Genomic DNA, 25846 nt, shown 5'->3' with positions numbered 1-25846 from the left:
TGTGTGTGTGTATGTGCTTGCGTGCGTGCGTGCGTGCGTGCGTGCGTGCGTGCGTGCGTGCGTGCGTGTGTGTGAGTGTGTGTGTTGATGTTAGCTATGGCCGGCTAGTGAGCACACAGATTGCAGAACCAAAGCCTGAGGTGCAGTACATATGTCTGGCCCAGGCTTCCCCTCTCTGTCTCTTATAGGCCAGTGTATATATATACATATATATATATATATATATATGTATATATATACACATGTACAGCGAGCCAGTCATTATTGTGAAATAAACCCAGACAACAGGGGTTTATTATTTATTACTATTCACAACAATGACCCGCTAGCTGACCATTATCCCGCTTATTACACGGCTACTTACTGAAGAAATCAATATTTTGACACAACAACGGTCCTCCAGAGTCCGACATCAGAGCTGCGCCCATAGCAACGGTCTGTTATACATAGCAACGGTCTGTTATACATAGCAACAGTCTGTTATACATAGCAACAGCCTGTTATACATAGCAACGGTCTGTTATACATAGCAACAGCCTGTTATACATAGCAACAGTCTGCTATACATAGCAACGGTCTGTTATACATAGCAACGGTCTGTTATACATAGCACTGGTCTGTTATACATAGCAATGGTCTGTTATACATACCAACGGTCTGCTATACATAGTAACGGTCTGCTATAAGGCAATTACAGACCGCAGAACGCCGTGATTGACCAATCAGAATCAAGTATTCAACAAAACTGTGTAATACACATATATATACTGGCATATAAGAGACAGAGAGAGGAAGCCTGGGCCAGATATGTACTCTATCTCAGGCCTTGGTTCTGCAATACAATACACCTGCATATATTGAAATACAATATATATATACTGTATATATATATATATACAAAAAGGTGTATTTATTTATCAGCTCAGTTCAACCGTTTAGAAGGAAACAAAAATACTCCAGTTCGGGATTTCCCGGGATCGCCACAGTGGCTTGGTGGATGTGTCGATGCACATCCATACAAAACCAGGGATGGGGATTGTTAATTGTATATTTATATACTGTGTATATATATATATATATAGGAGATGGTCAGGGGGAGATTAAAAGTCAACAGTAGAGGTCACATAGAAGTGGCACACATTATCTGAAAGCTGGGAACCTGAAGATTAATTAACATGAATAAATAAATTAAAATAAATAGTGAAAGTGTATAAGGGTTTAGAACATTATGATAGAAGTATATGATGGTCATCCTAATGCTCTATTATTTCTCATAAGATGCTGTAGCTATTTTTGGGTTGATACCATTTGTTACACAGATTTGGTGCTTAATGAAACCTTTTCTCTACCACTGGAGAATTGATAAAAATGATCAATAATCCCTACAAAATACCACATTAAGACACCAAGACATTGAGGAACACAAGAGAAAAAAGACATGCTGTGATTTGGATCAAAAACTTTTGACATTTGGAAACTGAATTCTGTAAACTGCTAAGAAACCCATTGTCCATCTAGTTAGGGAACCCATCCATCCTCTGAATGCTCTAGGTCTCTAGTTTGATCCATCCATCCTCTGAATGCTCTAGGTCTCTAGTCTGATCCATCCATCCTCTGAATGCTCTAGGTCTCTAGTTTGATCCATCCATCCTCTGAATGCTCTAGGTCTCTAGTCTGATCCATCCATCCTCTGAATGCTCCAGGTCTCTAGTTTGATCCATCCATCCTCTGAATGCTCTAGGTCAATAGTTTGATCCATCCATCCTCTGAATGCTTTAGGTCAATAGTTTGATCCATCCATCCTCTGAATGCTCGTGGTCTCTAGTCTGATCCATCCATCCTCTGAATGCTCTAGGTCTCTAGTTTGATCCATCCATCCTCTGAATGCTCTAGGTCTCTAGTCTGATCCATCCATCCTCTGAATGCTCTAGGTCTCTAGTTTGATCCATCCATCCTCTGAATGCTCTAGGTCTCTAGTCTGATCCATCCATCCTCTGAATGCTCGTGGTCTCTAGTCTGATCCATCCATCCTCTGAATATTCTAGGTCTCTAGTCTGATCCATCCATCCTCTGAATGCTCTAGGTCTCTAGTTTGATCCATCCATCCTCTGAATGCTCTAGGTCTCTAGTTTTGTGGCTGTAAAGTTTCATGAGGCTGTGATTATCCTAGAGGTCACCACAGGTCATTTTATACAGTGAGGTCAATGAAATGTCTCCTATGGGAACTAACATCATCACACATGAATACAGTTGGGATCATTGGATCCACAAGAGTCTCAGCTTTACAGTGATACTCAATTTATGGAATTCAAGACTGTTTAGGGACCCCAGTATGCAGAAATATTCAGATACACCTTAGAATAGACAATATCAACACATTTGTACTGCATGCAAATAACTGCATGTTTTTTTTGCCCCAACCTGCATGTGATTATCATAAATTGGGCATGTCTATGACTCGTGGGTACCCATAGAACCCATTTACATTCACATATCTTGAGGTCAGAGGTCAAGTGACCCCGTTTGAAAACTGCTATGCCAGCTTTTCCTCCCCAAAATTTTTCGCAAATTTTGAGCCTCATTTAGCGTTCTTCCCGACATGCTACCATGACATCGTTGGTACCGATGGTTTATTTACGTTTTTGTAGTTGTATGTGATACATTCACTCTATAAAACTGAGACTGCTACAACCTCTGAAAGACAGAATAGCGTTGGATTTTTAAGAGGACATTACTCCTCTATATCTTTACATAGACAATAGTTGTTGATATTTTAATGCTCCGGATATCATATAGAGAACATTTAAGGCAGGTGACACTCATCAGCAGTCTATGCATACAATAAATATGCATCCTGTTTATTGTTTTTCACTGTTGGTGAGTGATATTGATGATCTTCTCAGACAGTACTAAAAGAGTATTCTATAAATTAACTTTGCCCTCCTTCAACACTGTGAGACTCAGGATGGACACTTTAAAAAAGAAAAGGATCAAAATGTATGCAGCAGAGGCAGAGATATTGTGTTTTTCATTCCACACATTCATTCTTAGAAATGAGAAGCACCAACATTCAGGATTACAAAGTCACCTTCAATGATCTATAGATTGTGCTCAATGAATAAAAGGGCCTACTTTAGTATTTTGTATTCTTTTCATAAACTCTCCTCATCTCGCTTCATGTAAATGTATTTCTCTTTGCTCCGGCGGTCTGTTGGCCTGACTGTTCAAAACTGATTTTCCACTCAACTCTTCTATTTGCAAATTCATGGCAGCACAGAAAACGTGTTTGAATCTTTTTACAGCGGGGGCTCTCAAGGTGCTCCACAGCCCGATGCACCTCCAGGAGAACTGGGACTTGAAGGTCTAGTTTGGGGTCAGAAGCTGAAGACTTTTGTTCCGATCACTCAGCCAGGATGATTCTCCAGTGTGGCCCACGCTGTAGTGCTACAGCATGAATCTGGACATGCTGGTCCATGTGCTCTGTCTCGTGTTGCTGATGGATAATGTAGCAAAGCAGTTTGCTCTGAAGTTTGGGCAAAACTAAAGCCCATTTCCTACTACACAAAAAAAACACTAACAGCCACTAACATCTAGCTTTTGTCTTCAGTGAGAAAGGATACAATCGGCATTCATTCCCGGGACCAGGGCCGGCACGTAGAGTCCCATAGAGGCGAACCAGGCAATTGCTGTCCGTCTCCATCCAACCAGCTCAAACATCCTTTCAAATTAGTCGTCACTGAGTTTAAAGAGAGGCTGAATAAGAAACATAAATGAAAAGAAGTCATTTTCTCTTACTAACCCTGTTTTGCGGCGTATTACGTCGAACTTTACGCTGAACTTGTTCATGGATGTTTTATGCACTTAAAGGGACTGTTTATAAGAATCAGAAATGTCTTGTTAACAGCAAATCCTGTGGCCGTTAAGTCAACAAAAGTCAGCGTCCTGTTGCTTGCGTTTGTGCTCGCTCTACATAGACATGAACGAGTATCGCTCAAAACAGTGAGGAGACACACGTTAGCTAAAAGCACAATATCACTCTATATTTCAGCTGCTTGGCAGTAATGTTAGCTGACCAGACGAAGGTCTCTCCATGAATCAATGCTGATCCTAGTGTTGGCTTTTCCTGCCTCAGCCTCCCGACCGCGATATTCTCAGAGCTAAACTAACTCTTCTGCAGTGTTGAGTGTGCGCGCATGAACGTGAGAGGTGGAGCGAAAGCGTGAGAACGAGCGCGGTGTGTGAGTGAAGACAGGCAGAGGAGCAGAGGAGCAGAGTACAGCAGAGACTCCGGTCCTGGAGACCAAAGCTACGGTCTCCCCCGCGTTCTCCGACCGCGGCCAACACTGTTTAACAGACGGGCTTCACTAGATACAACCAAGAGGTTTTGGTGCTTCACTGTAGTTTGTGTTGGAGTCTGAGTCTGAACAGCGTAGACACGCGCGAGCGCGCATGGGACACCGACCCACAATGATTTATACGCAATGATTTTATATATATAAGAAGTTACAAACAGTCCCTTTAAGCAACAGAGACAAACAGACTCAGAGAAATGTTGAAGTATTATATTTAATTGTGAATTTGAAATATTTGTATGATGAACTGAACACTCCTTTTTCTCTGTTGTTGCTGTGGTACCAGGTACTGGTGACATAAACACTGTCTTTGACTGTAAGAACAGTCAAAGACAGAAGCTCCTTTATTATTCCTCATCTTTAACACTGACGCAGCTTTAGCTTCTCCCATAGACCTGTCATGTGACCTCATCAGCTTCAGTCAGGAAGTGGCCTTGCTTAGGTCTTGTCTGCATGGTCTCTAGTTGCCTTCCTAACTTCAGAAACTGCCCGGGGATGAATGAAGTTATTCCCCTGAAGAAAGCAGCTCGGTGTGGCCAACTCTTGAAACACATCAGCCAGGACATGACTGATGTTCACTTCCTGCATTTCCCCACTGATCTATATGGGGAAGGAAAAGTGAAAGAGGTTGAAAAGCATTTCAAAATCCCTAAACTTTAAGTTACATTTGTGAAGTAGCTTGTACAGTTTTCTTCTTTGTATGCTCCTGTATATGTGCACTGGCTGCAGGTGAGACCAGGTGTTCCCTGAGGTGTGAGGGGTGGCAGCATACTGATCACTGCCAACAGCCAGGTCAAAGGAACACGCTGAGATCTCAGTGGATATGAGGAACTCTGCCCTCCACACTTGACGGAGTCCAAAATATTAGACCGATGGGTCCAGCAGTGGACAGATACCAGTGCCGTGCACAGACATTTTAGGGGGCAGGTGCTCAAGCAAAAAAAAGGGCACCCTTCTCATAATTATTTATAATAAAAAAAAGTGACATAGTCTGCAGTAGCACATATTTTATTGACTTATTTGAATACCCATACAATCATGCAGATGTTTCATACTCAACAAATGATGGGCGTGATTTCAGACCTACCCGTGAATTTTTTTATACAAATAAGCTCTATTTTGATGCTTTTTATATGCACTCTGGAACTTTATTTATATGCAAAGTACATGTCTTAATCAATTGAAAATGTGTTTTTTACATCTACTATCAGCAATATCTGGTGACGTATTCCAATTTATTTATTATTTATTTAAGCATGTGTCAGTCATCAGTTGTTGTTTTATTGCTATACGGGCTATTCATCTTCCATAGTTGGCCTATAATATTCCAATGATATTCACACTGGAATATTATAGGGTTGAAGGGACTATTTGTTGTCTTTCAGAATTGCTTGTTAACAGCGACACCTGTGGCCGTTAAGTCAACGAAAGTCAGCGTCGGGCTCGCGCTTGCTCGCTCTACATAGACATGAACGAGCATCGCTCAAAACAGTGAGGCGACACACGTCAGCTAAAAGCACAATATCCCTCTATATTTCAGCTGCTTGGCAGTAATGTTAGCTGACCAGACGAAGGTCTCTCCATGAATCAGTGCTGATCATAGTGTTGGCTTTTCCTGCTTCAGCCTCCGGGGCTCCGGAGAGGGGAGAGGGGAGGAGAGGGGGGGAGAGGAGAGGAGAGGAGAGGAGGAGGGGAGATGAGGGAGGGGAGGAGAGGAGAGGAGGAGGGGAGGAGAGGAGAGAGGGGAGGAGACGAGGAGGAGACGAGGGGAGAGGAGAGGAGAGGAGAGGAGAGGAGAGGAGAGGAGAGGAGAGGAGAGGGGAGAAGAGAGGAGAGGAGAGGGGAGAGGAGAGGGGAGGAGAGGGGGGGAGAGGAGAGGAGAGGAGAGGAGGAGGGGAGATGAGGGAGGGGAGGAGAGGAGAGGAGGAGGGGAGATGAGGGAGGGGAGGAGAGGAGAGGAGGGGAGATGAGGGAGGGGAGGAGAGGAGAGGAGGGGAGAGGAGGGGAGATGAGGGAGGGGAGGAGAGGAGAGAGGGGAGGAGACGAGGAGGAGAGGAGAGGAGAGGAGAGGAGAGGAGGGGGAGAGGGAGGAGAGAAGGGGAGAGAGGGAGGAGAGGAGAGGGAGGAGAGATTCATTTTAAGATTCAGTGTTTGAATCAGTTGTATTAGCTCATAATTCATATACATATTAAATATTTTGGCAGTAAAATAGACCTGTGGCTGTAGCCCAACATCCAGGTCCTGAACAAACACTGTCAGAGACGTTGGTGTCCTTGTCAACTAGAACAGACAGGTCACTGCAGCCCATCGGCGTTATACAGTATGTTGGACTGATATCAACACTGTTGTTCTGGTGAAGAGTAATCAGAGGTCCAAACTATCTCTTCTTTAACTTTAAGGTATAATGTTAAATTACATTTCCATGTGTTGGGTGGAGGTTCCTAAAGCTCTGCCTCACCCCCAGCACAACTTTTGTAAAACATTTTGTTACTTGTTTTTTAGTAGTCCTATGAAGTTATAATTATTAGTATTATTTTCTATCTCACCACATGTTTCCTGTCTAACTCAAATGCTAAATATTACATAAAGACATACAGAAGCTTTTAGCAGACATGTTTGACCACTGAACCCCTAACTGCTCCTGATGAGCAGGTGGCACCTTGTATGGCAGCCTCTGACATCAGTGTATGAATGTGTGTGTGAATGGGTGAATGAAGCCTTCAGTGTATGAATGTGTTTGTGAATGGGTGAATGATGCCTTCAGTGTATGAATGTGTGTGTGAATGGGTGAATGAAGCCTTCAGTGTATGAATGTGAAATTAAACACTTTCCTGAATCCACTCACAGCTAAATGTGCAATCAGCTTCCCGCCCTCTCACAGCACCCAAATATAGGAACCACTCTAAATATCTCCCACAACAGTTCTTCTCTATAAATACACCTCACTTTGCACATCTATAATCTCTTTCACACTCCTACTCCATCTATTCATGAGTCTATGCTTTTACCATGTATCTGTCTATCTGTCCATTTACTGTATCTGTCCACTTGTCCATCCGTCAGGAAAAAGACCCAGCAGAAGAAGTACTTCCTGCCCCAGCGGGCAGGAAGTACATCTTCTGCTGGGTCTTTTTCCTGACGGAAAGGAAGTTCAACCTGTCTCAGGAGCTGCTGATCCAGCTCTACACTGCAAGAATCCAGTCTGTTCTCCGCACATCCATCACTGTGTGGTTGGGGTCGGCCACCAAATGGGACAGGAACAAACTAGAATGGACAGTCAGGACTGGTGCCAGCTAACCTCCATTCAGGACTTCTACACCTCCAGAGTCAGGAAGCATCACTGCAGACCCTCCACACCCTGGACACAACCTGATCCAGCTTCTCCCCTCTGGGAGGCGCTACAGAGCACCGTACGCCAACACAACCAGACACAACAACAGGTTCTACCCTCAGGCCGTCACTCTGATGAACACCTAATCAGTCACACTGTCAATAACCCTCTGACACTAAACATCCCCTGTACTTACAAACCATGTATTATAAACGTTATAGTTTCAATATACTGTAGTTTTAACATGTACCTAAATATCATCATTGTCAAAAATAAACCAAATCACGCTGTATACAGTGTATTTACTCATATCCTCCTACCTCATGTGTAAAGCAACCCGTTACATTATTCATCCCATATTATTCCAGCCATCTTTGCACTACTGTACTACTTACAGTTGTTTTTATATGTAGCATAGACTCTTTGGCTGGACCGCAGAGTTCCAGCCCTACTAACACACATTGCACTGACGAACTGAGTGATGAAGTTATTTGATTGGTTGGCCGAGTGTTGGAGTTTCCTCATTGGCCGTGAGGAGGCAGCGAGCCAGACAGGACCGTGGGAAGTAGGGGTGTGGAGGGTGCTGAAGCGCCCCCTGGCAGATGGTGGAGGACCTGCACATTCACAACTATACATACATAAAAAAAAAAAAAAAATGTCGGTTATGGTCATATTCCAGTGATATTTACAGCAACCCCTCACCTGAAACACGCTCCCACGGCTATGGCATAAAGTAGCCCAGACCTCAACTTTATGCAAATGAGGAGCAGCCAACGTGATGCCCCGTCTCTGGAATCATGCCCCCACGCTACCAGAATGCATTGCTCACACAGACAATGAATGGGAAGCCTGGAAAGGACGGAGCCTGTGGACACGTACCATCACTGGATTTAACATTAAAGACATGACCACTGGCTATTTGTGTAACAATTTAGCCACATATTCACAGACTGACCGTACACAGTCCAGACGTATACTCAGTTTGGACCGAGTATTGTTTATGTTTATTTATATATGTAAATAGAAGTTAAATACGTATGTTTCACTTCTGTTCAGCTTTGTTGTCCTTGTTTTTAACTGCATATCTATTTCTGTGCATGTACACTGAGAAGAGCCAGTTCCTGGTATGTGTTCACATATTTGGCCATTAAAGCTGATTGTGATTCTAAATGATGGTATTTCATTAGCCGGTTGTTACTGATGATACTCTGTCATTATGAGTGGTACAAGTTGTTCATAACATGTCAACAGCTGTCACATGTTACTATAGTCACTGTCTACGTAGCTTGGAGGGAAACTGACGACAGCAGCATGTTGTGGTAGTGTGGTAAAGCTGAGTGTTGGCTGTGTGATCCTGTAGACCACAGTAGCTCTGGGTTTCACTACAGTAAATGGTAAATGGACTTCCATTTATATAGTGCTTTTCTAGTCTTCTGACCACTCAAAGCTCTTTACACTACATGTCAGCATTCACCTATTCACACACACATTCATACACTGATGGCAGAGGCTGCTAAGGTGCCAACTTTGATCCCATCAGGATCTAATCTAAATACTCATTCACACACCGATGGCTCAGCCTTCGGGAGTAATTTGGGGTTTAGTCTCAAAGACACATCGACATGTGACCCGGAGCAGCCGGAGATCGAACCACCGACCTTCCGATTGGTGGCTGACCTGCTCTACCCTCTGAGCCACAGCCGCCCCAGTAGTATGTGTGTGTTTAGTGTTTCTATCTAAAAATGTCACATTTCAGCAGGATTGAAAGTGCAGAACATATCTGTTCTAGCATTATTGCTTGGGGCAGATTAATAATCAATTATGAATTATTATCAAAATATGTATCCATATAATTTTTTTCTTCCAGGACAACTTTGTGAAGGACGCATGAATCAAGCCAAAGTACAAAGACAAATCTGCCCGATTCCAGCGTTGCTGAAGCACCCCCAGATCATCACCGATCCTCCACCAAATTTCACAATAGGTGCGAGACACTGAGGCTTGTAGGCCTCTCCAGGTCTCCGTCTAACCATTAGACGACCAGGTGTTGGGCAAAGCTGAAAATTGGACTCATCAGAGAAGATGACCTTACTCCAGTCCTCTATGGTCCAATCCTTATGGTCTTTTGCAAACCTCAGCCTGGCTCTTCTTTGCTTCTTTGGTGCTCTGACAATGTGCCCCAACTCTGAGGAGTGGTTTTTCAGGCAGGACAATGCTCCATGCCACACAGCCAGGTCAGTGAAGGTGTGGATGAAGGACCACCAGATCAGGACCCTGTCATGGCCAGCCCAATCTCCAGACCTGAATCCCATTGAAAACCTCTGGAATGTGATCAAGAGGAAGATGGATGGTCACAATCCCTCAAACAAAGCACAGCTGCTTGAATTTTTGCGCCGAGTGGCATAAAGTCACCCAACAGCAATGTGAAAGACTGGTGGAGAGCATGCCAAGACGCATGAAAGCTGTGATTGTAAATCAAGGTTATTCCACCAAATATTGATTTCTGAACTCTTCCTAAGTTAAAACATTAGTATTGTGTTGTTTACAAATTAATATGAACTTGTTTTCTTTGCATTATTCCAGATCTGAAAACACTGCATCTTTTTTGTTATTTTGACCAGTTGTCATTTTCTGCAAATAAATGCTCTAAATGACAATATTTTTATTTGAAATTTGGGAGAAATGTTGTCAGTAGTTTATAGAATATAACAAAAAAATTTCATTTTACTCAAACACATACCAATAAATAGTAAAACCAGAGAAACTGATCATTTTGAAGTGGTCTCTTAATTTTTTCCAGAGCTGTATATATATATATATATATATATATATATAAGAGCAAGTGATTAATAAAAGGATAGGGCTACTTAAGGTTTCGCTCTGCAGCCTATAATTATTTATCTATTAGCATTAGTTAGATGGATGATTTGAGTTATCTAAGATGAAAATGAGCGGAATAGATAAATTGAACTAATGTATGTACTATTGTATGTCTTCAAAAGAGAGCAGGAAGAAAGCAGGAGGATTTGAGACAGGGTTGTGTCTCTACAGCCATGGGCGAAGGGAAGGCCAACCTAAAAATTCAGTTTTCTTCTTTTCATAAACATGATATGACAAACAAGCTTTTCTGTTATTAAAACATATGTTAGCTCAGCATAACATATCAATAAAAAAACACATTAATTGGCATTAAATGTCAGTCTCATTTCATCTTCATTCACAGTTTGGATGTGAGGCTGTGTGTGATTTTGGTAGCCACCTATATGAATGCAGTGTAGGTCGTCATTAAGGTAGATGGGTGAGACTTGGGTCCTTTATGAGGGTCCCTGACTTCATAAGTGGACTTCGGTCCGACTGGACACTCTGATGTCGTTGTTTCCTCTGGGTGAGCTCCTCCAGTGGGAACTAAAGTTTCACACCTTAGAGGCGTGAGTCCACGCACCGTGTCTGGAAGAATAAGATATAACTTCATTATTATTTTCATGTTTCAATATTCTTTATCTTTCAGTTGTCACGCTGTACTGTGCTTCTTCACTGTTTGTGAAGTACAGTATCGGCCTACAAGCAGACAATCTTCTAAGGCTACCAAAAAGTGGCCCGTTGACACTGTGCGTCTCCCTTGAGAGCACTGAAACCAGAAGTTACAGTCAATAACTTACTGTAACCAGTAGAAGTGATAGATAGCTGTCTAGCTAGTTGTTACAGAATAACACAAGGAGGAAAATAGGGAAAAGGGGAACTGTGGGTCTTAACTGTGGAGAGAAACACTATTTTAAACACCAAGACAGATAAAGACAGAGGAGATGTATAAAGAGAAGAGAGACAACACTGTTTCCAAACCAGTGTGTGGGCTCAGAGAGGTTGCAGACTCAGTGGGCTTTGTGCACACAGGAAGCAAAGCACTGTGGGAGTTTTTAATCCATCAATAGGTGCCTTTCCTTCAGGGTCTCTGGGAATTGAGCCAGCAACCCTCCAAGTCCTGGCAGCCCTGCCTCTGAAGGCATACTAGTCACTGTCTTCAGACACACACACACACACACACACACACACAGTATGCCCATGCATTCAAACACTCGTACTCAAACACCCACTGCCTCCAATGCTCTCATCTTCCTCTGCAGTAACACACATACACGCTCTATCTCCCTTCTATCTGGCATCACCAGTTTCCACGGAGACACTTTATGAATAATGATTTATTACAAGGGGGGGGGAAGAAAATGAAGGGAATAGGCCTTGGATAAAGAATACATTACTTGCCCTCAAAGGAATACATTTACCCGAGGCAGCACTCCGAGTCATCTGAAGAACAGTTGGAGGATTCAGCTCGCTCAGAGACGATGGAACTGGGATACTTCTTCTATCCTGGATATGAAAATGAAGTATTGTTTTCTTAATTAGGGAGAAGAAAAGCAGTGGGAGACCATGAGCAACAAAAAGGGGAGAGACAAGACTGACTCTAAACGTTAAGAGGAAGAGACACTGATTGACACCTCAGATGAGACGAGGAAGCTCGGGGAAGAGATTGAATCACAAAGAGGAAAGAAACAGAGGAAATGAGAGAGATGAAGTGACTTTTAACACAACTTGTTTTCATCTTTCGTGACAGTTAATAATCAATAAAAGTCAAATAAATCTATTTGTTATGGCGATATGCAGCACCAAGAGACGGTGAGAGATCCATTTGAAACATTGAGCTTCAGTAATGTTACCTACAGTAAGTCCACACAGCTGTACTTAAACATCTCCATCAACTATGAGCTGCTGTGTCCGGGGAAACAGACTCCATGGTGCTCTATAGACCACCAGAGACCTCATTTAGAACCTTTGCATATGCATAAAAAGAGATTGAAATATGCGTATGCCACTTTCTAAGCATAAATTGTGATTTATAATGAAAAAACTTGATGAGTAAATGTGCGTTTATTGCCATCATAATACAAACAACTACACAGACATGCCACTGAGCAACATGTTGATTTGTAATGAAAAGGAAGAGGTCATCTTGCCGACTCCTGCGTGTTTTGTTTGGAGGGTTTCACTCTCCACTGGCTTTTCCCTTCAGCAGAGTCTGGACAGTTGTGGACTTGAAGGCATTGGAAATGGGCCTTCTAACATTACTTACCTCACTTCCTGTCTGCAGATTTATTTCCCAACAGTGACCAATTTCATTTGCCCAAGTGGAGCAAATGTATGGTTTCTCTGTTATAACTGATCTGTGACACTCTTAATGGTGTAGTTTCCACTGGCACCTTCTGTCACCTTCTGAATCCTGAAGAAACATCACATAGTCTATATGTTGTTTCAGACGCTGATACACTGATCAGCCATAACATTCAGACCACTGACAGTAACATGGATTATCTGGTTACCATGGCACCAGGCAGTGGGGGGGATATATTAGACAGCAAGTGAACATTTTGAACTTTGAACTTTGTGTTGGAAGCAGAAAAAATGGGCCAGCGTAAGGAAGTGAGCGACTTTGACGAGGGCCAGATAGTGCTGTCTAGACGACTGGGTCAGAGCATCTCCAGAGCAGCAGGCCTTGTGGGATGTTCCTGGTCTGCAGTGGTCAGGACCTACCAAAAGTGGTCCAAGGAAGGAGAACCGGTGAGCCGGCGACAGGGTCAGACCCGAGGCTCATTGATGCACGTGGGGAGTTAAGGCTGGCCCGTGTTGTCCGGTCCAAAAGAAGAGCTACTGGAGCTCAAACTGCTGAAAAAGTTAATGCTGGTTCTGATAGAAAGGTGTCAGAACACACAGTGACGAGCAGTTTGTTGCGTATGGGGTTGCGTAGCCGCAGACCAGTCAGGGTGCCCCGTGCTGACCCAAGTCCACCGCGAAAAGCGCCTACGATGGGCACGTGAGCATCAGAACTGGACCACGGAGCAATGGAAGAAGGTGGCCCGGTCTGATGAATCACATTTTCTTTGACATCATGTGGATGGCAACGAGTTGGAGGTGTTGACTCGGCCTTCAGATTCTCCAGATCTCAATCCAATGGAGCATTTGTGGGATGTGCTGACAAACAAGTCTGATCCACGGAGGCCCCACCTCGCAACTTCCAGGACTTAAAGGATCTGCTACTGACGGCTTGGTGCCAGATACCACAGCAGACCTTCAGAGGTCTAGTGGAGGCCAGGCCTCCACGGGTCAGGAGGACCTACTGAATATTAGGTGGTCATCATGCTATGGTTGATCGGTGTATGGAGGCTGTAGGACAGAATCAGGTTTCTATCAATGAAAATCTAGATTTTAAGTAGTGCATTAAAAATACAGAAATTTGCATTGCATTTACAATTATTTCATGACATTAACATTAATATGGAAGCACTATAACCAATTTCATCATGATGTTATTTGTTAGTTTGCTATAAATCTGTCCATTATCTCTAACTGTTTATCCTTTGCAGGGCTGAGGCAGATTTTTATAAATACAGACTCCTTTATTGATTGATTGATGAACCCTGACTTTATGATGTCCCCTGCATGCAACCACATCTACTCTCTTTGAATCCTCTCTACAGCACCTCATTAACTGATGTCATTCCATACTATGTATTCTATGCAAAGTGCTATACAGTAACCATAACGACTGAATAAATAACCAAAGAAAGAACCAGGAACAAGAAGTCAAACAACAGAATGGCGTCGTAGAGACAGGGCGACATGCCAGGAGCTCCGTACCTGTTTAGGTTATTTTAGTGTTTTTTTTAAAGATTAATTTGTATTCTTAGGCCAGTTTTATGTTATTTTGTTAAGTTTTGCTAGTTTTATGTCTCGTGATAGTTTCAGGCTCTATAGTATCAGTTAAGTAAAGCAACGTCAAAGAATGGACGACGGCGACAATAACAACAACAACAACAATAACAAAGCCCCCAGGATCAGTTACAACAGAGAGACACTTCTGAACATCAGAGAGGGGAGCACTCACCACAGCCGGGACCTCCTCACTCCGGATCTAACTCTCTTTCCTGAACTGAGGAGGACAGACAGGCGAGCCGGGGTCCGACCGAAGTCCGGGTCCCAACAGAGAAGGAGAGGCCGGCGAGCCGGGGTCCTGGTTCGGCTGAGACGGCGCGCTCATCGCCCCCCACTCCCCACCATGTTACTGGCAAACGTGCAGTCTCTCGACAACAAACTGTGCGAGCTGCGGGCGCGGATATGTTTCCAGCAGGACATCAGAAACTGTAACGTTATCTGCCTCACGGAGACCTGGCTGTCAGCTGAGGTACCGGACCACGCCATCGAGCCCCCGGGTTTCACCGTCCATCGGGCGGACAGAGACCAGGAACTCTCCGGGAAAACAAGGGGCGGAGGGGTATGGCTGATGGTTAACCGGACTCGGTGTGTCCAACAGAACATCAGGACCATCGGCACCTTCTGCTCCCCTGACTTGGAGTACCTCATGCTGCAGTGTCGGCCTTGTTGGTTCCCCAGGGAGTTTACATCGGTTACCATCGCCGGTGTTTATATCCCCCCCCAGGCCGACACGGACAGAGCGCTCTGGGAGTTACACAGGGCAGTTAACGTGCAGGAGACCGCGCACCCGAGGACCGCACTCATTGTTGTGGGGGACTTCAACCGGGCCAATCTGAAGAACATTTCCCCAAAACTGTATCAAAAACATTGACTTCAACACACGGGGAGACAACACACTGGACCACTGCTACAAACCCTTCCTCAACGGCTACAAAGCCCTCCCCCGCCCACCTTTCAGCAAATCGGATCACTCCTCCATCCTCCTTCTCCCCGCCTATAGGCAGAGACTGAAACGTGAAGCCCCCGCCTACAGGACCGTTCACGGCTGGTCAGACCAATCAGACGCCATCCTTCAGGATTGTTTTGATCACGTGGACTGGGGGATGTTCAGGACCGCAAACGACAGCATCAGTGGCTTCACAGACACAGTCATCAGCTTCATCAGGACATGCACGGAGGACGTAGTCCCCACAAAAACTATATAGACAAAGCCAAATCAAAAGCCCTGGATAAACTGTGATGTCCGTGCAGCCCTCAATGCACGGAACGCAGCCTTCACCTCAGGCTCATCAGACGACTACAAACATTCACGTTACTCTTTAAGGACAGTAATCAAACAGGCAAAGAGAGACTACAGACAACGGGTGGAGTCCAAACTCACTTCCAACAACCCAAGGCACTTGTGGCAAGGACTCCAAACCATGACAGACTTTAAAGGACCCAGACAACAGATCACAAACACAGCACCCAACCTCCCAGACGAACTCAATCATTTTTACGCCAGGTTTGACTCCTCTGTCAGACCCTGTGTCATGTCCTGCCCCACCCCCACCACTGCAGACAATCAGAACCCCCCCTTACCACCACTACCATCCTACACTGACACCCCCCTTCCCTCTACCCCCACCTCAGCTGAAAACCTGGATTGCCCACCACCTCCACACCCCTCCTCCATGACTGTTGCAGAACAGGACCGTCCCCTCTCCATCACAGAGGCTGATGTTTGCCGGACCCTCCTGCGTATCAACCCACGCAAAGCGGCCGGCCCAGACGGCATTCCTGGACGCGTCCTGAAGTCCTGCGCACACCAGTTGGCGGGGGTTTTCACAACAATTTTCAACTTGTCGCTCTCTCTCCGGACTGTCCCCACCTGCTTCAAATCCACCACCATCATCCCCATCCCCAAACAACAAAAAGTAACCAGCTTAAACGACTGGCGCCCCATAGCCCTCACCCCCATAGCCCTCACCCCCATAGCCCTCACCCCCATAGCCCTCACCCCAATAATCAGCAAGTGTTTTGAGAAGCTGGTTAAATCCCTCATCTGCCCCATGCTTCCCCCCACACTCGACCCCCTACAATTTGCATACCGCCCAAACAGAGGCACAGAGGACGCCATCGCCCACGTCCTACACACCGCCCTCTCCCACCTGGAAGGAAGGGACACCTATGTGAGGATGCTGTTCGTGGATTACAGCTCAGCGTTCAACACCATAGTGCCCTCCAGGCTCGTCAGTAAGCTTAAGGATCTGGGCCTGAACACACCACTGTGTGACTGGATCCTGGACTTCCTGACGGGACGCCCCCAGGTGGTGAGAATCGACAATCTCACCTCGACTTCACTGACTCTCAGCACGGGAGCGCCACAGGGCTGTGTTCTCAGCCCCCTCCTGTACTCCCTCTACACCCACGACTGTGTGGCAACAAGAGCTTCAAACACCATCGTGACGCCCGGGCCACACAGCGCGCTTCAGGCTCGCCTGACGGCAGCGTCACGTCGTGGCCGCGTCATGCCCACTTAGGGTGTTCACACTAGACGCGAGTTACCCACGTCTCGGGAGCGTCTCAGCTACCTGTCAGCTGTGTTTTTGCTGTTGCTGACAGCCCTTTCTTTCTACATAGAGTTTGCCTTTTAATGGCCATTTAACTTCATAATAAATGTGATTTATATTTATTTAAGACAAAAAAGGGTAAGAACTGTGTGGTAATTTGTAAATATTATTAAAAACAAGCAAATAAATTCATACATAAATATTAATATATAGCCCATATAAATCCCTCTTTTCTGTCAGTGAAGAGGGATTTATATATATATATAAATCCCTCTTCACTGACAGTGAGGAGGGATTTCTATGGGCTATATATATATACATATATATAAATCCCTCTTCATTGACAGTGAAGAGGGATTTCTGTGGGCTATATATTAATACAAAAAACTGCGCCTTGATGGAGAAAAACACCTGAAGTATTTCAGAATGAGCGCTGAACAAATGGACAATTTACTTTCATTGATTGGAGCTGACCTGACCAGGCAGACAACAACTTACAGGGCTGCCATTGAACCAAAACAGCGGCTTGCCGTCACACTGAGGTAATTATAACTATTTCAATTTATGGACCTGCATTAATAAAGACCAGAGTAAATATAAGTAAAGTGGTTTTTTTTTATTATTATAAAACAAAGCAAAATAAACAGTTTCGTTATTTGTTAACCTTTAGAAAAAGAAAATTATTATTAAATATCTTTAAAAAAATTAAATAACACCTCTAAAAGAAAGAACAATAAAGTCACGTGGTGTTTGTTGAGAGAGAGAGAGAGAGAGAGAGAGAGAGAGAGAGAGAGAGAGAGAGAGAGAGAGCGCATCGGAAAAATACTGCCCATCACCTGATGTTCTTATAACCTATTAACCCAGTCTATTATATTTATAGCATATGTAGGGTTTCTGCTATGACTACTACAGTGTTTACAAAATTAAAAGCCTGTACTATATTAACTTGATGGAAACCTGCAAGTACACCACTGCTTTATTTAAAGTATTTCAGAGTAAAAGCATTGTGTTAACGAATGCATGATTCTGTGCACTAAAAACGCTAGAGGCCTTTTATTTTGAAATCTAGAGAGGAAGTGTAAAATATTGATGGTAGACATATTCTACAGATGTCTAGACATGGAAACTGTAGTAATCTTGCTGGTATGATGTTCATATACTGCCAATAGATCACCTTCACTGTCTGTTGCTGCTGGGAGACGCAGCCGAGAGGTAAGCGGCTCGCGTGTAAAATAGGCGAGCCTTCTATTCTATAAAATAGACGCGCGTCTGACGTGCGTCTCATGCGGGCAGTGTGTCCACTCTAACCTGTTAACATGGACGCCGAAATAAAAAACAACACGCGACGTTGCCGTCACGCGAGCATGAAGCGGGCTGTGTGCTCCAGGCTTGAAGTTTGCGGACGACACATCAGTTGTGGGGTTGATCTCCCATGGCGACGAGACGGCTTACAGGGAGGAGGTGACCACCCTGGAACAGTGGTGTCAGAACAACCACCTATCCCTGAACATCTCAAAGACCAAGGAGGTCATCGTGGATTACAGGAGGGGGGGTTGCGCTCACCCCCCAGTCACCATCAACGGCACAGCGGTGGAGAGGGTGGACACCTTTAAATACCTGGGTGTCAATATCCATAAGAACTTGACATGGGCCACCCACACCACCGCTGTAGTCAGGAAGACCCAGCAGAGACTGTACGCTCTGAGGCGACTCAAGACTTTCAGACAGAAACCGCAAATCCTCAGGGACTTCTACCGGGGCACCATAGAGAGCCTCCTGACAGGCTGCTTCACCACCTGGTACGGCAGCTGCACCAACGTGGACCGTAAGGCGCTGGAAAGGGTGGTGCGCTCGGCCCAACACATCACCGGGTGCGAGCTGCCCAGCCTGCAGGAGCTTTACACACAGTGGTGCCTCAGGAAGTCCCTGACGGTCATTAAGGACAACACACCCCCACAACAGCCTGTTCTCCCTCCTGCCCTCTGGTAGAAGATACAGGACCCCCAGGACTCACACCAGCAGACTGAGGAACAGTTTTTTCCCCCAGGCCATCAGACTTTTAAATCTATAATTCATTCGACACATTCTTACACAAAAATATATCCTATACTGTATATACTGTATATATTCTTAATACATATGTTCTTAATATGCCCTTGTATAAAGTATTTCCTTTTATAATTGTAATGTAAATGTAATGTAAATGTAAATGTAATATAATTTATTATTTTAATGGAGCTTCCCAGCAAAAAGTATTTCACACGTTTGTACCTGTACAACCGGCGTGACAATAAACATCTTGAATCTTGAATCTTGAAAGTCCAAACACGAGGACAGCACAGTGCTGGAGAGTGATGTCTGTATAGAGCAGTCCTTTTCATCCCATACTCACAGTGCGTTTAATCTCTGATTTTAACAGAATTATTCAGAAACCTTTTCATCTGCGTAACAGCTTTGTGGCCGGGCGGCTGGTTGGAAACAGAGAGGGGACTTCTCTCCTGTCGTGCAGGCTGGCACACCTGTTCTCAACCAGGTTAATTAGCTCATGAGAGTTAAAGGGCACTTTCACACTGGCAGGAGTTTTTTGGTGGTTCATCAAAAAAGATGCTAACATGAGCACTTTTTCTGCCCGAATGAGTTCTGCCCGAACTCCAAGATGATTCACATTCAAACTTTCTGCATTTCATGTGTGCAGTCAGATCTCTCTGTCTGTACTCCCACAGGACAAGTTTATAAGAAAACAATGTCACAACGGTCTGTATACATTCATTCATTCATTTATTCAGTTTAAAGAACAAGAACAATATGTTAACATTATTAGTGGCAAGAATAGTCAGACAATGGAAGATGTGAATGCCCCATATGAACTGTACTCAATGCTGCTGTTCTGATGTGTAGAGGAGGAGAAGGGGTCTCTTTGTTTTCTCATCAGCTCATACACATTCTTTGCCTTTCATGCTCATGTGGGTATGCCTGCCCATATGTTGTTCTCCACTTTCTGTGCACACATCAGAACAAGGGCTGATATCATATTTCTGCCAAAATCATTATGTAAATGTAGGCTACCGCAGATCGGAGCACCAGTAAACAAGCGTAAAAGCGGACCGGAGGGAGTTGGGGAAGGGAAACAATCAAATTCAGGTTCAGACTAACAAACAGTATGAAAACAACCAAAAGTGCCCTCACTCAGTCGGTGCGTTTCTATTCACTAAAGTAACCAGTTTACATTTGGCTTTCTGCAGAAATCAGATATCTTAAATGTCATCTGGGCCTACTGGAGAAACCTGGTTTCTGTAATTGAGGTAGGAGATTAGAGGAACCTGATTTCCCTGCTACAGTTCTCCTGGGCCATGTACACACATTAAACAGCATCCGTGACTTCAGGCTAAAACGTTACAAATCATTACACATAAGGATATATCCTTCCATTCTAAATATCTTAATTCAAAGTCCAACTAAAACTGAAACTCTTAACTTGTGTTAGCAGAGCAGCAGCTTCAGTCCTCTGTCTGTGTCTACACAGAGTGCATTAAGGCACACAGTACTCAAAGTATTGAGACAGACGTGAAGCTTCTGAATTGTCTTCGGGTGGTGTAAAGCACCATGAGAGCCGTGATGCAGCCTGTGTATTCAGCTGTCTGTGTGTTGAACATGGAGAGACTGGGCAACAGGTGGCTTTGCTGACATGTTACACGCTTGTTTCTTGAATGATTTATATTGTTTTAAACTTGTGAGATATGATGATATGAAAATGATAAACATACTACATAATCATACATCCATCACTGTGTGGTTTGGATCAGCCACCAACCAGGACAGGGACAGACTAGGAACGGGAAAAGCACTGGTGTCGGCCTGTGCCCACCAAATGGGACAGGAACAAACTAGAATGGACAGTCAGGACTGGTGCCAGCATGTCCTCCATCCAGGACTTCTACACCTCCACAGTCAGGAAGCACCACTGTAGACCCTCCACATCCTGGACACAACCTGATCAAACTCCTCCCCTCTGCGAGGCGCTACAGAGCACCGTACACCAACACAACCAGACACCAGAACAGGTTCTACCCTCAGGCCGTCACTCTGATGAACACCTAATCAGTCACATAACGTCAGGAACAATCCCTGTATACATATTATATACAGGTATACTGTATATATATATATGTGTGTGTTTTATACTCCATTGAAATGCTTAATCCAATGATTACATGATGGAATTAAAAACAAACCCTCTGCCCAGAGAAACAGATGGAGCAGGACTGCCCCTGACTGCAGCCTGGGCTACTTAGCACTAGATAACATCTAGATAACATCAGACACTCAGTTTGAAAGGCCTCCTACTTTTCCCTGTTTAAAAAAGGAAACTACACAATGTTCTTGTGGACAGAATGTTAAAAACCCTTGTCTCAGTACATGGTAATCATTTTATTCAGCTTTACTACAGATTGTTTTTTTACCCTAACCTAATAATTTAGCTTGCTGCTTTAGATGTGATGATCATGTGTCCCGTTTCTTGGCAGCAACAGGCCTATAACCTGCTTTGGCACATTGCTGTTTTTTACAGCCATGCCAATAAAGCATCTTTCAAGACGATTCAATTGGAATGAACTAAAAACAACCAAAAACACTGAAACTGAGGTGGAATGAAAGCTGTCCAAGTTCAAGTGCCAAACACAGAGGCTGATGGAATTCACTTCAGTGCAGACTATAAAATCACTCTGACGTCTACAGCCCATCGCAGACGGCAGTAGAGTGAGCTGAACCACAACTGAGATACACAGAAACACACAGTACATACAGTCTGCCTGTATGGAGTCTATCGACTACGCCTACTCCAATTTACTATCAGGACTGCAGGGCTAAGTTAATGTGAATGAACTGCCAATAAATTAGAGCTGACACTGTGTGATCTGTGTGGTTATACCACACGTCTCCAAGCAGAAGAGAGCACCCTCTGCTACAGGATGGGATGTTAACTGACGAAACTAGTGTTGATCTGCAATCACACACACACTTCCTGCAAGAAGGAAATATATCAACATGATCAACATACATGGACTACCGACTGGGATCTCTGGGGACCCCAAGAATAAACTACTGTAAGAAACCAGACAACAATGAGCATGGCACTTTATGAAACGGTCGCTATATCATGACAGTAGTACATGAAACAGGTAACCTGAAAAAAATCTTGTTCCTCTGTGTCCTCATGTGTCCTCCGGTGCTCCTAACGGCATCTGCAAGATTTCACAGACCGGAGGAAAACAAGCAGTCAGAGCTGATCTGAGGTCTGCTGTCAATCTGCTGTCTATGAGAGCCGGCTGTCAATCACTCACTAACTCCGACCAAACGGTCAAACTAGGCAGCGCTGATCAAATATGAATCAATATTCTGTTACTGTAATGTCTATTTCTCTCCTCAAATGTTCTCAGAATCATCTTGTAGTGCAGGGTTTAGCTGTAAAATGAGAAAGATTGTGACACCGTCGACGTTTTGAAATCTGGTGAAGGAACGCCAAGTTCCGGTCACATGACCGGAGCACAGCCAATAGGAACGCTCTCTCTCTGAAATGACCTGTGATTGGTCAAAGTCTCCCTTCACAGGCTAGATGTTCTAAAGTCTGAAAACAGAGCCATGAGGAGGAACAGAAGTCTAGTTTTCTCTCAGAACACTTGAATTACAATATGCTGAAAGGTTATTATGGGATTTTTGCTCCATGATGCCAAATATATGTTGCCTACTGAAGCTTTAATTTGCACATTGTGTATAATGAAAATAGACAGGGCAAATGAGGAAACATGTCTTGTTTTTGTCTACGTGTTTAGTCGAGGTTCTCAGTGTCTGATCCCGATGCCCTTTAGGGTCAGTATGTGACACACTGGGCTTGCAAGTAACCTGATGATGGTGCTAGATGACATTTCATGGCAAACCATCCAATAGTTGTCAAGACATTTGAATCAAAACCACAAATGTCAATGGTTGCGTTAGAGGAACAGTCTGGGAGTCAATATTGTCTGCGGACAATAAATGTCTTTACAAAATGTAATGCCTGTCAACGGTTAATGTTGAGATATAGTGAAATAAGTGGACAAAAGAAAACTTTCACCAGTTGATTATCAATGGGATTCATCCTCTGAGAAATATGGATACCTGCACATAATTCATGGCAATCCATCCAATAGTTGTTGAGACATTTCAGTAAAAAGCAAAACTGTCAACGTTGTGGTAGTGTTAGAGGAAAAGTTGATGGATTAAGTAGGATCCATCCTCTTGGGACCATGATGTCTGACATTCCATGGCAATGAGATATGTCCTACTACCTGACACACACACACACACACACACACACACACACACACATTCAGCCATGTAGAAACTGTTACAGACAGCTGACATTGACATGATATAGACAGGCTGAGGTGCAGCCTGGGTTTTCCTAACCCACAACAGGAGGGGGTTTGATTTGAAAGCTTCTATAGCTTCCTCGATTAATTAGAAGAGAAAAGTTATGCAACTGCCTGGCGACATGGTAGGAAAACACTCATAATTCTTGGAATAGTAAAGTCAGCAGCATCCTACCAGCAAAGGGCACAAGGGACATATGAGATGATGAGGTCTGATAGATAAGATGCGGCAAGCCCGTGTAATGATTTATACATGAGCAGAAGCACTCCAATGTGGCTTGCTTTGAGGGCACATAAGGGTATGTCAAAATGGGTGTCATTGTGTAGTTTATACTCAAATCTACCTGTGGCATTTGTAAAAGTTGAGTTTTATGAATGAAGTGAAACGACAACCTAACCATAATCTTTCTTAAAGACAAGATCCGCTGTGTTCACAAGGTGATGTGTAGAAATACCCTCATGGTATGTAGACATACCCTCATGGTGTGTAGACATACCCTCATGGTGTGTAGACATACCCTCATGTTGTTTAAAAATACCCTCATGTTGTGTAGAAATACCCTCATGTTGTGTAGACATACCCTCATGGTGTGTAGAAATACCCTCATGGTGTGTAGACATACCCTCATGGTGTGTAAAAATACCCTCATGTTGTGTAGAAATACCCTCATGGTGTGTAGACATACCCTCATGGTGTGTAGAAATACCCTCATGGTGTGTAGACATACCCTCATGGTGTGTAGACATACCCTCATGGTGTGTAGAAATACCCTCATGTTGTGTAGACATACCCTCATGGTGTGTAAAAATACCCTCATGTTGTGTAGACATACCCTCATGTTGTGTAGACATACCCTCATGTTGTGTAAAAATACCCTCATGTTGTGTAGACATACCCTCATGGTGTGTAGACATACCCTCATGGTGTGTAGACATACCCTCATGTTGTTTAAAAATACCCTCATGTTGTGTAGAAATACCCTCATGTTGTGTAGACATACCCTCATGGTGTGTAGAAATACCCTCATGGTGTGTAGACATACCCTCATGGTGTGTAGAAATACCCTCATGGTGTGTAGACATACCCTCATGGTGTGTAGAAATACCCTCATGTTGTGTAGACATACCCTCATGTTGTGTAAAAATACCCTCATGTTGTGTAGACATACCCTCATGTTGTGTAGACATACCCTCATGTTGTGTAGACATACCCTCATGTTGTGTAAAAATACCCTCATGGTGTGTAGACATACCCTCATGGTGTGTAGAAATAGCCTCATGGTGTGTAAACATATCCTCATGGTGTGTAGACATACCCTCATGTTGTGTAGACATACCCTCATGTTGTGTAGACATACCCTCATGGTGTGTAGACATATCCTCATGGTGTGTAAACATATCCTCATGGTGTGAGGTAAAGAGACATTTATTTTCCAGCATGTACAGTACATCCACACCAGATAATACAGCTACACAATTTAAATATGAGGGCGGCTGTGGCTCAGAGGGTAGAGCAGGTTGTCCACCAATCGGAAGGTCGGTGGTTCGATCCCCGGCTGCTCCGGGTCACATGTCGGTGTGTCCTTGAGCAAGACACTTAACCCCAAATTGCTCCCGGAGGCATAGCCATCGGTGTTTGAATGAGTATTTAGATTAAATCCTGATGGGCAAAGTTGGCACCTTAGTAGCCTCTGCCATCAGTGTATGTGTGAATGGGTGAATACTGACATGTAGTGTAAAGCGCTTTGAGTGGTCGGAAGACTAGAAAAGCGCTATATAAGTCCAAGTCCATTTACCATTTACCAAATATTTTCCGTGAGTAAAACCTTCAGCAGGCAGAATCATTTTGGCATCATTGGGCAAAAAAGCCCAGCAAGACAGCAGCTGAAGCAACAAATTTATCAACGCTAATCTAACAGCCTGAACTGGATTCAAAGCACCACCACAGCCTGATGACTCCAACTAACAAACATCTGGAAGAGCTTTAGCCAGCCTACAGTACACTAACAAATGAACACAAAGGGAGCTTACACAGTAGGCTATGTCAATAAGCATATAGTAAGAATGAAAGGATGACGGCACCTCAACACATACTTGCATTTATAGGTTGTATCATTCATCATCAATGGCACAGTGGCCTAATGTTATCACAGACACAGATAACAGGAAGTTGGCATTTTCCAACATAACAATTATTACTATAGATTCAAATCCTTGATTCCTATAAACAACTGTACTCACACGTTAGAAGTTCATCCTACGGGCCTTGTACTCAGCAAAGTCATTAACAACACTGCTCAAGTCCAAACTCCTGGTCCTGCCATTCTCTATTGAGAATAAAGCCAATCCATTCAGTCTTTCTTGTCCCATGCTGCTCCTTAGATAACATTTAATCAACCAGAGCTTGGAGAATGAGCGCTCTGTGGTCGCAACCCTGACAGG

General features: G+C 44.0%; 1 long non-coding RNA gene across 1 annotated transcript in view; it reads right to left on the bottom strand.

Annotated features, from left to right (window-relative positions):
* The window catches only part of LOC141774906 (uncharacterized), an 88939-nt gene extending 70550 nt beyond the window's left edge, over positions 1 to 18389 (bottom strand). The window contains exon 1 of the long non-coding RNA XR_012595508.1: positions 17850 to 18389. This is a non-coding gene — a long non-coding RNA (uncharacterized LOC141774906). The remainder of the gene's footprint in view (positions 1 to 17849) is intronic.
* Between the last annotated feature and the right edge of the window lie 7457 nt (positions 18390 to 25846).

This window comes from Sebastes fasciatus, chromosome 10 (assembly GCF_043250625.1).
Source record: "Sebastes fasciatus isolate fSebFas1 chromosome 10, fSebFas1.pri, whole genome shotgun sequence".
Taxonomy (NCBI): Eukaryota; Metazoa; Chordata; class Actinopteri; order Perciformes; family Sebastidae; genus Sebastes; species Sebastes fasciatus.
This window is presented reverse-complemented; position numbering and strand designations above follow the sequence as displayed.